We start from the raw sequence: 13619 nt of genomic DNA, 5'->3' as shown, positions 1-13619 counted from the left end.
AATGAGGCGACAGGGGGCCACTAGTCTGGTATGAGTACTTACTGCAAATATGTTTTTTTTTTTTTTTTTTTTTTTTTTTTTTTCTTTCCATGCCATGGCCTATAGTGCCTGTAGGTATACATAAGAGTATGGGAAGCACTGTTATGCTTCCACTCATTAGTGGTGCAGGCAATTTTATTTACAGTGATACCCATATTTAGGTCCCATATCACCACTTAAGCGTATCTTTGGTGTAACCACCTCGAACCTGGGTATCATGGTGACATGTAGGGAACTTTAAACCACTCAACAAATGGCAAAGTATGAAGGCCGTATGTGGTGGGATTCAAACATACATGTGGACATCTGCCCGATCCCACACTCACCACCTAATCCACTACGCCACCGCCTACTTACCTGACTTGGGTAACTTTCTAACAATTAGTATCTTATCTCATAAAACTGACAGGCAGGTATTGCATCTGAGTTTCTCTCTGTCTCCAACCACATTAAGGCAAGTCTGCTGGTGCTTTGTAAGTTGGTTCATTATATAGCTAGCCTTACAGTCTTACTAGCACAGACATACTCTAATTTGTATACATGTACATAATAATAAAAGTATCAGATGTGTACATAAGTATGTAGTATTCAGTATTAGCAAAACAATCCATCTTGTAAATAAGAGTGAGTATCCAAAACAGTGCGTGGGTGCACCACACACAAGTGGAGCCCACACTGTGTCCTGTTTATTCCTGCCCATCACTGCCGCACCATGTACATAAAGAGTAAGGATATGTGAACTAATGTGCTACTGGAATTTTATGGCAACTTTTTAAAAATGTTTTATTTATTATTTTTGTCCACTCTTCTCTTCACGTCATCCATTCCTCTTCACATAATAGAAAACTTCACAATCTAGCAGCATTGTTCAAAAAGGAATCTTTTTACAAAATTGTCTCCTAAAGATTACAAGTAGATAATCTTTGATGAAAATTTGTCTCCATTTTTGTGAGTTACTCAACTCAAAGACGAAATGTATCATCATTATACTTTTAGTCTACTGGAAAAATGCAGACTATATTATTAGATTGACTTATCTTTTACAATGAAGGTTATGTATTGCATCATGAGACTTTCTTTTCTTTTGATGTCATTTTACATACTAAGATTCACTTTATGTAAGCAGTTATTTGTGTTTGGTTTAGACTGCATTGTGTGCAGCCCAATGAAGAGATGTGTCAGATGGAGTGGAATCTGTATGTGGTGCCTTGTGTTATAGGAGCAATACCTTACTGGCAGTCTACCTAATCAAACAGTAAAACAATTTTGTGTGTTTCATTATCAGTGTGAGTCTTGTGACTTACTGCTGGGTTCATAATAAGAACTTAGTCTTAAGCAAATTATTATAATCAAAGGACACATTTTTTTCTCTCATCTTGTTTACACACACAGTACAGTATTTTTGTAATATCACCAAAAACTTATGTGTAGGCAGCTATAATTTCCAATAAATATTTAAACTTATAAAAATGGGATAGTGTCAACACTGAATCCTATGTAATCTGCACTCCACATCTTTGTAAAAATAATGCATTCTGCTTTGTTTCTTCATTCTCAAATGTTTCTTTTCTTGTCCTCTACGTCTTTCCAAAACATCTTCCAGTCCAATTGCAAGTTTTCAGTCAAATTCAACAGTCTGACTTGCTTTTAAGGAAAATACAATAATGCCTTACACAACAAAGACTCACTGTAACAAAGATCATGTTTTATTAAGTTCATTTACATTAATCATTCTTATACTTTATAGTTTTTGGAAAAGTATCGTAGGATAATATACTATTCAATGTTACACCAGTTTCGTCCTAACACTATGTCAGTAAATTACTCAACTTGCATGCCTATCAATACTAGAGTACTAAAACAATTCAAGACTTACTGTCAACATATATATTGCAGTAACAAGAAAACTACATAATATAATGTTTGTATAGCCTGAGAATCATTTTTTTTTTTTCTAAAATTTTTGCAATAGTTACTATGATTCAACATTTTTCATGCTTCATAAAATACATACACTGCTTGTGGTGACATTGTATTAAAAAACAGTTTATTCTAAGTTGAAAATACTGGCTAAATTATGAAAAATACAACACTGCATATTTTCATCTCATTTGTAAAATATTTTTAACAGCTTCTCTTGTTTGACCTATAGGTGTGATGAGATATTTCTGGTCTCTAGCAATATGTACACACACACACACACACACACACACACACACACACACACTGTGTCATGTGTAACAAATTTATTGAGTTTCTACTCTAGAATAGTTGATAAAGTACAAGAGAGAGAGGGATGGGTTGACTGTATTTATTTAGATCTAAAAAAGGCGTTTGATAAAGTGCCACATGAAAGATTACTATGGAAGTTAGAGTAGAAGGGTGGCTTAAAAGGAAGCACATTGAGATGGATGAAGAATTACTTAAGGGGGAGAGAAATAAGGACGATAGTTAAAGATATGAAGTCCAAGTGGAGAACAGTAGACAGCGGAGTGCCACAGGGGTCAGTATTGGCGCCAATACTTTTCTCGTATATATAAATGACATGCCAGAGGGAGTGAACAGCTACATAAATCTGTTTGCGGACGATGCGAAACTGTGCAGAGTCATTAAACAAAAGAGGATTGTGAAATACTACAGGAAGACTTAAACAAGATCTGGAAATGGAGCAAAAAATGGGAGATGGAATTCAATGTGGACAAAAGCCATGTCATGGAAATGGGAAAAAGTGAAAGACGACCAGTGGGAATCTATAAGATGGGAGATGGAGTAGAACTAGAAAAAGTAAAAAGGAAAAGGACTTGGGAGTGACAATGGAAGAAAATAATCAACCGGTAAGCCATATTGATAGAATTTTCAGAGATGTATAATTTGCTAAGGAATATTGGAGTAGCATTTCACTATATGGACAAGGAAATGATGAAGAAATTGATAAGTACTAAAATAAGACCTAGATTGGAATATGCAGGAGTTGTGTGGACTCCCATAAAAGAAACACATAAGAAAATTAGAGACTACAAAAATGGCTACAAGAATGGTTCCAGAATTTAAAGGGATGACATATGAGGAGAGACTAAAGGCAATGGATCTACCAACCTTGGAGCAGAGAAGAGAGAGGGGATCTGATACAAGTTTATAAATTGATTAATGGAATGGATGAAGTGGATAATGAGAAACTGATCCTGAGAGAAGAATATGACTTTAGAAGCACAAGATCGCATAGTAAGAAACTAAGGAAGGGACGATGTCTGAGAGATGTTAAAAATTTAGTTTCCTGCAAAGATGTGTTGAGACTTGGTACAGTTTGAGTGAGGAAGTGGTGTCAGCAAAGAGTGTACATAGTTTTAAAGAAAAATTGGATAAGTGTAGATATGGAGACGGGACCACACGAGCATAAAGCCCAGGCCCTGTAAAACTACAACTAGGTTCTTCCACACACACACACACATACACGTGTGTGCAAAAGCTAAAAAGTGCAAAGATGCAGCATGGAAAAAATTAAGAAGGCAACGTAATTAAATAAATAGGAAGCAGTATAAAGAGGCACGAAATGAATACATTAGGATAAGAAAGGAGGAGAGAAACTTTGAAAAGGATGTAGTGAAGAGATGTGAAAAAGAACCCAAGCTTTTTTTAATAAGTATATAAATGGTAGAATAACAAATAGAGAGACCATTACGAAACATCAGAAGAAATGAGTGAATTTATGAATGAGAGCTTTAAATCAGTATTTAATGAAGAGGAAGTTTATAAAGCCAATCAACCCAGCGGCACAGGAAGGATTAAGAGACATCATGGTAAGAAAACAGAAAATTAGAGAATTGCTAGAAAAGGTGGATGTGAGGAAGACAATGGGACCAGATGGAGTGTCAGGATGGACACTAAGGGAATGTAGTGAGCAACTGCAGAACCAATTTGGAATGTAGTTAACAACTTTTTAAGGGAAGAGAAGGTACCAGAGGAATGGAAAAGAGCCAATTAATATAGTCCCATTATACAAAGGAGGAAAAATGACTGAGCCCCTAAATTATAGACCAGTGTCACTAACTAGTGTGGTGGGTAAGATCTGTGAAATTGTTATCAAAGAAAAATGGTTGGAATATCTGGAGAGAAATTAAATAATCAATAACTCCCAATTTGGTTTTCGAAAAGGAAGATCATGTATAACAAACTTATTAAGCTTTTATACAAGAGTAATAGATGAAGTACAAGGAAGAGATGGATGGGTGGATGCAGTGTATCTAGATATTGAAAAGGCTTTTGACAGAGTACAACACAGAAGACTCCTATGGAAAATAGAACACATGGGCAGAATTAAGGGAAATATCTTAAATTGGATGACAGAATACTTAACAAATAGGGAAATGAGGACAGTGATAAGAGATACACCATTAAGTTGAAGCACTGTAACCAATGGCGTACCACGTTCGGTGTTGGCAACAATAATGTTCCAAATATATGTCAACAATATACAAGAGGGCTTGAGTAGCTACATAAATTTGTTTGCAGATGATGCCAAGCTTTTGAAAGTTATAAAAAAAATTATTGTATGGAATTACAGAAAGATATTGATAAGATCTGGAGATGGAGCCAGAAGTGGAAATTAGAATTCAATACTAAGAAATGCCATGTAATGGAAATAGGTAAAAGTAATAGAAGACCTACATGGGAATACAAAATGGGAGAAGAGATTATAATGAAAAGAAGAGAAGAGAAAGAACTGGGAGTGATTATACAAGACACCCTGACTCCAGAAAGACATATAAATGGATTATTTGCATACGAGACACTAACTAACATCAGGGTAACATTCAATTACGTACATGGATAAAAGTATGATGAAAAAGATATTAACCACTATGATAAGACCTAGATTAGAATATGCAGCAGTGGTATGATCACCATATAGGCAGAAAGATATCAAGAAACTGGAAAGGATACAAAGGGCTGCTACAAAGATGGTCCACACACACACACACACACACAAAGGTGTTACAGTTGACTATGGTAAATACACTGGACCAGTGGGTGAAGGAGTCAACAAGGTACAAGGGGGAAGAAGAACCATCGTTGCTTGACCTAGTATTCACAAAGAAGCCAGAGCCCCTTCCCAGCATACAATACCTCAGTCCAATGGGAAGAAGTGATCATGTGACATTGGAGCTGGAAATACAGGAAATTCAAGAGGATGGGATATGATATACAGATGACTACAAAAAAGAGAGATTAAATTGTGCAAGAGCAGATTCTGAAAAAACTAAGGAAATGTTTTGCTGATATTGAATGGAGAAACATTATGTACGGAAGGAAAATACAAGGGAAATATGAAATATTCATGCAGAAATATAATGAAGGAGTAAAGAAAAATGTACCTATTTATATATAGAAAAATATACATGTTTGGTACAATGCTAGATGTACAGAAACTAAAAAGGCAAAAGATAAAGCTTGGGAGCAACTCATAAAACAGTGAAATGACAATAACAGACACCAGTACAAAGATGCGAGAAATGAATATATTAGAGTAAGGAGAGAGGAAGAAAGAAACTTTGAGAAAGATATGGTGAGAAAAAGCAAAGATGAACCCAAGCTTTTCTACAAATTTATAAATGGTAAGATGAAGAATAAGGAAACAATAGAAAAATAACTAAATGAGGGGAAACACATCAAACAGAAAAGGAAATGTGTGAAATAATGAATGAGAGCTTCAAAACTGTGTTCACTGTAGAAGAGGATTTTACAGAACCAAATAGAATTCAGGAGGTCACAGTGCACAGAGAGGATATTAGAAGGTTATTAGATAATTTGGATGTCAGAAAAGCAATGGGGCCAGATGGTGTATCAGGCTGGATGCTAAAAAAATGTAAAAAGCAACTGTTGGATCCAATTCGGAAAATAATAAGTTCATTAAATGAAGGGAAAGTTCCATTAGAATGGAAGACAGCCAAAATAATACTAATATTTGAAGGAGGAAAGGCAACTGAGCCATTAAATTACACACCGGCGTCACTTACAAGTGTTATGGGAAAGTTGTGTGAAATAGTAATCAAAGAAAAATGAGTTAAACATCTGGAAGAAAAACAAGTTATATCGAACAAACAATTTAGGTTCAGGACAGGATGGTCATGAGTGTCAAACTTATTAAGTTTCTACTCAAGAGTAATAGAAGTAACAGAGTAACAAAAGGAATAGAGTATTAGAAGGAGTAATGGAAGACTACTTTGGAAACTAGAGAACATAGGAAGACTGCAAGGAACTTTGTTAGAATGGACAAGAGATTGTTTCAAGGACAGGGAGATGAGAACTGTGATCAGAGATATATACTCATCTTGGGGTAAAGTAACAAGCGGAGTGTAACAAGAGTCAGTGTTAGCCCCCATTATGTTCCAGATTTATGTAAACAACATTCACAAAGGGATAAAAGTTATATGTATTAATTTATTAACTGATGATGCAAAACTGCTATGAGTAATCAAAACCTGGGAGGACTGTTTGCTGTTACAAGAAGATATAAACAAAATCTACGAGTGGAGTAACAAGTGGAAATTGAAGTTCAGTGCCAAGAAATGTCACATAATGGAACTAGGAAACAGTAAGAGAAGACCAATATGGAACTATCTGATGGGAGATGAGCAAATAATGAGGACTAAAGAGGAATAAGATCTGGGAGTGATTATGAAGGAAAATATGAAGCTTGATCCGAAAAACACACAAGCAAGATATTTGGATTAACATATAAAATGTTGACTAATATAACAGTGGCATTTCAATTCATGGACAAAGATATAAAAAAAAATTATCACAAGCATTATACTTCCACAACTGGAATATGCAGCTATAGTGTGGTCTCTGAGCTCTAAAAGAGATATAAGATTAGAACAGATACAGAAGATTGCTACAAAGATGGTGCCGGAACTAAAGGACTTAACATATGAACAATATGGGACTGCCTATCTTACAAGATAGAAGAGAACAAGGAGACCTAATAACAATGTACAAGATAGTCAATGGCATTGAAAAGATAGACAAGGAAGACCTGGTGCTGGTGACAGAAGATAGAAGGACAGAAGGACATGTAAAGAAGATCAGGATGAGGCAGTGTGTGAAGGATATTGGAAAATGCAGTTTTCCACTAGAATGGGGGAAAAGTGGAATGCATTCAGTGATGAAGTTGTTACAGCACATAATGTGCATAACTTTAAAGAAAAATTGGATAAATGGAGACATGGAGACAGGACACTATAAGCCCCGCTCGAACCCTGTACAATACAACTAGGTAAATACACACTAAAATAAGGGCAGCTGCAATAAGCCCTAAGACAGCAGTACCATCCTCATTCCTATATGACCAATTCTTAATGCTCCTTCATGACTTGGCACTAACAATCTGATTACTAAATCCATTCCATCCATCCATCACTTTAATTAAAAACTGGTTCCTTCCTGTGTATTTCACAAATACAGTATGTACCACCATTATCACTATGGATCATTAATGTAGTATATCAAACTGTTTCTTGTGGTACACCATTAATTACTTGATCCCACTTGGATTCGGATCCATTAATTATTGCTGTCACTTATCACAAAACCATGACCTTATCCAGCCCAACACCTACTCACCTTTTCTACATATCCCAGCCTTCCTGAAGAGCCTTTGATGGGGGACCTTGTCCAAAGCTTTACTAAAGTTTGGGGATAGGTTGTCAGAACTATTCCCATTATCTACTGCCTAGTAAACTTTACCACAAGAAACTCAGTAAGTTGTAACAATATAGTCACTATCCTCCACTTTATCAGTACCTATTCTAAATTTAGTAATTTCCTACAGACAGTAACTTATGAATTACTAATAATTTTACATTTTTAATACTGTACTCTTAAGATGTTTTTTTTTTTTTTTTTTTTGTAATTCTTAGTGTTACATTATTAGGGAGCTTTAAGATATTAGACAGACACGGTAGGGATGAGAGGTGCAAACAGCTAAGTATACTTCTTACATGGACAAAGGGACAGCCACATGTAGGCCTGATGGTTTCTTGCAGCTTCCCGTATTTTGTTGTATTCTTATGTCCTGGTGATGAAAAAGGAATTATCAAGATAAAGGAGGAAGAAATACTTGTGAGGTAGAGTAGCTACTTTGAAAACCTGTTAAACGAGGAAAATGAACATGCCCTGAAAGAGATGGATATGGTGGAAGGTCCAATAGAAGAAATATCAGAGTGGTGAACAGAGCATCAAAAGGAATGAAAAGTGGAAAAGTGCCAGGTCCAACAGGAATGACCAGTGACTTAATGAAGAAAGTGGGTGTTATAAGGGAATTAACAAGTGTGTTTGGAGGCATAATTGATGAGGAAGAAATCACAGGTGAAAACAATGGTAGGAGCATCAAGGAATTTTGACATAAGAGTGGGAGTATACCTGGGATCTGGTCTTATCACAGTAATGGAGGAGGCTTCTAAACTGGCAAGAGGAGATGGCCCGTGGGAGCAACTCCATGCTGATGATTTAGTATTGACAGCTGAATAGAGGGAAGAAGTGACTGACATGTTTAATAGTGGAAGGAGGGGATGGAGCAGAAGGGAATGAAAATAAACATAGAGAAGACAAAACTAACGATGACCAGAAATGAAGCTAGAGGAAGAATTCAGTTATGAAGATAGCCATGTGGATGATGTGGAAGAGTAGGAGTGCAGAACTTCATATGTCCAAGATGTGTGTGGGAGGAGGAAGGTGGTGGTGGTGGTGGCAGTGGTGATAATGAGGATGTGGGTTGGATGTGAATGGAGGTGTGTTAGAGGAGTTATAACAGTTCTGCTACTTGAGAGAAATGTTAGACTGTGAAGTGGATGTAGAGAGAGCAGTAAGGGAGAGAGTAGCAGTTGCATGGGGAAGATGGAAAAAAATTGCCAGTTTATTGGCAAATTGTAGTATAAAGCTGAAGATCAGGGCAAGGGTATAGAGCCTGTGTCAGATCTACTCTTCTGCATGGAGCAGAAACATGACTGCTGACAAACTGACATATATTCTATGTAGCTGTGACCACAAGATGCTGGGATACATGGCAGGAGTGAGGTTGCAAGATGGGAGGTCCAGCAGTGAGGTGCCAGAGCTGATGAAGAATGGTGGAGGGAAGGGTGATGAGTGAGGTGGAGGAGGTAAGGGTTGGAGGCTGACAGATGGTAGGAAGGCCAAAGAAAAGGTGGAGGGAGTGTGTGACGGAGGATATGAATTTTGTTGGGAATAGAACATATGGCACAAGATCGCTAGAGTAGAAAGAAGTCATTGCCCATCCAACCCCATCCTAAATAGAGGATGTGGAGGTAATAAAAAAAAGTCCTGGTGACAAACTTTTCAACTTCTATGTCCTACTCTACCATCTCCTTAGTTCTTATCCTCTATCAGTCTAAACATTTGTTTACTGTTTCACATTTCCTGCATGTGTTTCCAAGAGAAAATTTTAATGAATAATTCAGAATTTTACCTACATATACACACAGACAGACACACACTGATATATCCATTCATCAACACATGAATTAGTTAGTTTACTCCTGAAAAGCCAAAGTCACAGCTTTTTGGTTTACATGTTACACATGTTCAGTACTTGATGAACAGGGCTAGATTTGAACCCAATCAAGGCAAAAGGTCACTTTGGTCTAGTACTGAGAGCACTGAATCACTTATGTGCTGTACTCTAGGCAGTGTATGTATATTAAGTTATTAACTGTGTAATGTCTGGAAAGCTTCAGCAAAGTTTCCTATGTCAGACACAGCAATTAATCCAAACAGCACCACAGAGCATATAAGAATCTATAAGAAGCTCCAGAAAGTATAAAAATAAAAACAACATTGTTGTTTGTCATCAACAACTTATTAGATTATCAACACTTATCTTATTACTTATTCTTATCAACTAATCCATTACTACATACTCATAAAGTGTGTGGATCCCCCAGACATGAGAGCCATACTCCATACACGGGCGGATAAGGCCCTTGTACAGAGCAAGCAGCTGGGAGGGAGAGAAAATGGACGAAGACGCCATAGGACACCTAACTTCTTGGAAGCTGATTTAGCAAGAGTAGAGATGTGAAATTTCCAGTTTAGATTTTTAGTGAAGGATAGACCGAGTGTGTTTAATGTAGAGGAGAGGGAAGTTGAGTGTTATTGAAGAAGAGAGGATAGTTGTCTGGAAGGTTATGTCGAGTAGATAGTTGTAGAAATTGAGTTTTTGAGGCATTGAACAAAACCAGGTTTTCTGTCCCAATCAGAAACAAGTGAAAGATCAGAAGTTAGGCGTCCTATAGCATCTCGCCTTGAGTCATTTAATTGTTGTTGGGTTGGGCGTCTGTTGAACGCTGTTGAATAATGCAGGGTGGTATCATCAGCATAGGAGTGGATAGGGCATTGAGTCAGATTTAGGAGATCATTGATGAATAATAGAAAGAGAGTGGGTGATAGGACAGAACCCTGTGGAACACCACTGTTGATAGTTTTAGGGGAAGAACAGTGACCGTCTACTACAGCAGCAATAGAACGATCGGAAAGGAAACTGGAGATGAAGGTACAGAGAGAAGGATAGAATCCGTAGGAGGGTAGTTTAGAAATTAAAAAATGCAAATTAATCCCTGTCTTGTATACTCTGACTCAGGGATGGGCAAACATTTTTACTGTAAGGGCCACATTAAAAAATAACAATCTTGGGGGCCGCCGTGGTACAGTGAAACCATGCGTGCTTTGGGATCCGAGGGGTCTCCAAGCGCACGGGTTCGAATCCTGTCCACGGTCCGAGTGCAGGTTGGGCTTCCTCACTCGGGGCAACGGTTTCCTAGCGGGTGGGCTTTGAGATAGGGGGTAACCAAAAAGTATCCCCTTTAGCCCATAAATTCCCGTGAAAACCCCACATGGTATATAAAAAAAAAAAAAAAAAAAAAAGTGGCAAGAAAACAAAATGCTCAATATTATTTGGCATTATTTTTTAACTTTTTCTTTCAAATTTACTAACGTTTGTCAGGCAGCATGAATTCCCTTGGCAGACAGCCATAGTTTGTCCACACCTACTCTAGTTTTAGTTCACCACTCCCTCTATGTCCTTCAGATCCATTGTTTTTCTGATTCACTGGAGGGCATCCTCATGCACATTCAGTAAATTTATCTTGTTCATTTATACTTTCCCTTTCTTACTTTCTGACATTTTTGTGTGTGGCTAAACCATCTTAAGAACACTGTTAGTTTGCTTTCCAAACCACTCCACATTTAATTTCTCACCAAAGTACATATTAGTTGTTGTACAAACTGTCTATTTTCAACAAAAGGCAACATAAGCAACAACTTTTTTTTTGCATTTTGATAATTTTATAACTTCAATTAAAGTTAAGTATTTATCAATTTATTATAAAAATATATAATCAATTATACAAATCTCATTTAAATCAATAGCACTATAAAATAATACACTAAGAAATTGTATTTTAAGTAACAACAAGCATTTGTGTGTCAAGTATGGTCTATTAATTTATTTGTACTGAAATAGCACATTTAAACATATTTGGGTGGATTCTACTGCACCGTCCTCTTAAAGTTTGGTTTCATGGTTTGGGAGTCCTATACCTCTCCCTTTTTTTCTTGTTACATATTTATGTACAAAAATCATAATGATGCTCATTCTCTTCCTTCATGTTTGGGTAGTTGTAACTTCTCAAATTTTATTTTTTGTTGCCTTGAGACTGAAACTTGCAACTCAGTGAGTTACTACTTTGTGTTTTTTAAATTAGTAATATCTTATTTTATATATAAATTCCACAGCATTTTTTTTCTACTTTTTTTTTTTTTTTTTTAAGAATCTGATACCTAGCATGTAGTACCACTTAGATTTCAGGTGACTTCTACCAAGCTTGATCATATAGCACTTATTTGCAGCAATTTCCTTTATTCATTTACTGCCCATTCAGAAAATTTGTTTGGGTTTGCTTATAATATCATCTAGTAGTTTTTATTTACAATTGTTGTCTATATTTTGGCATCACTGATAAACATTAGCAAATGTATTTTTTTTTTTTTTTTTGTGTGTGTATGTAATTCACCTCGGTCATCTCCTGGTCACCCAGCCAGTCTTCCGCATTACAGAGTGAGCTCAGAGCGCACAGACTGATCTTCAACACACTCCACACACAGGGAAAGCGAGGCTACAACCCCTCGAGTTACTTCCCATACCTATTTACTGCTAAGGGCCACATTAAGAGGCTTGCCCATTTGTCTTGTGTGTGTGTGTGTGTGTGTGTTTCACTGTTTGATCTGCTGCAGTCTCTGACGAGACAGCCAGACGTTACCCTACGGAACGAGCTCAGAGCTCATTATTTCCGATCTTCGGATAGGCCTGAGACCAGGCACACACCACACACCAGGACAACAAGGTTACAACTCCTCGATTTACATCCCGTACCTACTCACTGCTAGGTGAACAGGGGCTACACGTGAAAGGAGACACACCCAAATATCTCCACCCAGCCGGGGAATCGAACCCCGGTCCTCTGGCTTGTGAAGCCAGTGCTCTAACCACTGAGCTACCGGACGTGTGTGTTTCACTGTATGATCTGCTGCAGTCTCTGATGAGACAGCCAGACGTTACCCTACGGAACGAGTTCAGAGCTCATTATTTCCGATCTTCGGATAGGCCTGAGACCAGGCACACACCACACACCGGGACAAGGTCACAACTCCTCGATTTACATCCTGTACCTACTCACTGCTAAGTGAACAGGGGCTACACGTGAAAGGAGACACACCCAAATATCTCCAAGTGAACAGGGGCTACACGTGAAAGGAGACACACCCAAATATCTCCACCCAGCTGGGGAATCGAACCCTGGTCCTCTGGCTTGTGTGTGTGTGTGTGTGTGTGTGTGTGTGTGTGTGTGTGTGTGTGTGTGTGTGTGTGTGTGTGTGTGTTAAGAATAATGCTCTTTGTTCTTGTCCAACATTATGTAAATTTTAGATCTAACAAAAAGGGAGCATCTGAATGACATGATGACCATTGCAGTCCAAACTCTTGTGTGTGTGTGTGTGTGTGTGTGTGTGTGTGTGTATTTACCTATTTGTGTATTACAGGGCCCGAGCTAAGCTCTCTGTGTCCTGTCTCCTTGTCCACTCCTGTCATATCTCTCTTTCATCTGATTGACACACACCACGTCAACGACATCACTGCTCAGTTTATTCCACTTATCAATACTACGATGCGGGAAACTGTACTTTCTCACATCATTTAAACAGATGTCTTTTATTAGTTTTTTTCCATTTCTTCGGAGATGATTACTTGTGGTCACCTTTATCAATTCTCTGTCCAATATGTCAATCTTTTTCACCAATTTATACATAGTTATCATGTCTCCCCCTGTGTTTCACTGTTTGATCTGCTGCAGTCTCTGACGAGACAGCCAGACGAGCTCAGAGCTCATTATTTCCGATCTTCGGATAGGTCTGAGACCAGGCACACAACACACACCGGGACAACAAGGTCACAACTCCTCGATTTACATCCCGTACCTACTCACTGCTAGGTGAACAGGGGCTACACGTGA

This window comes from Portunus trituberculatus, chromosome 27 (assembly GCF_017591435.1).
Source record: "Portunus trituberculatus isolate SZX2019 chromosome 27, ASM1759143v1, whole genome shotgun sequence".
Classification (NCBI taxonomy): domain Eukaryota; kingdom Metazoa; phylum Arthropoda; class Malacostraca; order Decapoda; family Portunidae; genus Portunus; species Portunus trituberculatus.
Note: the sequence above shows the minus strand (reverse complement) of the source record.